The following is a 1,847-nucleotide window of genomic DNA, read 5'->3' on the forward strand; positions in this document are numbered from 1 at the left end:
ATCAACCCAATTATCAGAACAGCGCAGGCTTTCTTATTGCAACAGTGATGGTGTAGGACAAGAGACATAAAAAACAGAGAGGCTTGAATTGTCTCTGTGTACCTTGGACAATTAATTTAACAATTGAATTTTTGATTTCTCATGCATACAATTAAGATAATTCCATCCACCTTGCAGGGTTGTCAGGGAGTATGAAATGCCAAAAAACATGGATTCAATGCTATTTCCCATCCCTTATCCTCATCCGGAGTTTCCTTGATATCTCTTTTAGGACATTGCATGGAGATAATCTAACTGTTAAATAAATTATTAAATGTTCCCCTGAGCAGGACAACCTCAGAAATTTAATGGTATTCTTGTAATAAATAAAACGTTTTCAGAATTTAAGTTGCTTTCAATTGCATTCCACACTTTAGAGAGGTTTAAATTTAGTTGTCTTTTCATCTGGAAGAAATAATACTGCACCAGTCAGTAGCAGAAAGAGTCTTATCTAAGTTTGATGAATTTAATCCAACACAAATCTGCACAGATTAACTGCCATGGGAATGTACCACGTTAACTTATCCAATTTCACAGACTCCCACACAATGCTTCATCGTTAAATCAGCCAAATGTCCTTGAGAGCCTACTATGTACTCAGGCCAAAGGGAACAAAAAGACATTGTGATTTCTCAGAGAACACATGATCTCGCTGGAGAGAAAAATAGACATATTACAAGATAGATCACGATGCCAGGGTATGTGTGGTGTATTCCAGATTAATGGTAGAGACCATAGGTGCTGTAAGATGTGGAAGGAGAGTACAGCCACACTATGCAGTACTGCAGGCTTGATTGCACCAAGAATGGAAGCTTTATATTAGCCCCGAAAGGAGAGAGCATGTAAAGAATGGGAAATGAGAAGAAAGTGCATTACTGAAAAGCAAGAGGCATGAGAATAGTCTCTCACAGGATGTGCAAGGCTTCATGCAGACACAATGAGAATGCATGTCTGACTGGGGCATGCGTGACTCTTGGGCAACGTAAGAGAAACTGGGACTGGACCCCAAATCCTGGAGCAATAGGCCTAAATAGAAAGCACTGGGGAAAAAAAAAAATGTTGAGATCAGGAGAATGACATGCACCAAATGTTCTGTGGGAGTCTGGACTTATTGCTCTCCTCCCTCTCCATTTATATTTACCTAAATTTTGGTTTAAACATGACAGCTCCTGCTATAAGCAGATCACAGAGCACCTATCATAAAACCTTATGCATTGGTGATCTATAATTTCCTGTTGAGCTGAATTGAAATAATGACTCAAACAGCGTTGTGTAACTTCCCTTGCTGGGTTCCATGGAAGAAGTTCCCGACAGCTGTTGTCACCTTGGTCTGCTTCCTAGAAATGTGATTTCTTATCCCCTTAGCCAAATATGGAGACCAAATAGTAGCCTGAAGTCAGCAGTAAAAGGGGCAGAAAAAAAGCTAAAGTTAGCAAATAAAGTTTTAATACAAATATTTCTTCTCATTCCTAAGTGTGGCAAAATGCATATAAAATACCTAGAAATGCGAGGGCCCTATGGATAGATTCATATTTTAGATGTGACCTGAGGCAACTGGAAAGTCCACTCCCTGACAGTCTTCATTGCCATTCTAGAACCTACATTCAGAATTGTAGACTCCTGTGCACCGAATCTCTCTCAATCTGAGCAGACGAGTTGACTAAATGTTTACTCTTGAACTTCTTTGAACACTAACTTCTGCTTTTCAGTTTGTCGTGTCAATTTGTCTGAGCACTGAAATGGAAAACTGAATAGTTATTTCAAAAGTACAGATGGAGCCCCTTGTTTACAGTATAATTCTTTACACC

The sequence above is a fragment of the Piliocolobus tephrosceles genome, chromosome 18 (assembly GCF_002776525.5).
Source record: "Piliocolobus tephrosceles isolate RC106 chromosome 18, ASM277652v3, whole genome shotgun sequence".
Taxonomy (NCBI): Eukaryota; Metazoa; Chordata; class Mammalia; order Primates; family Cercopithecidae; genus Piliocolobus; species Piliocolobus tephrosceles.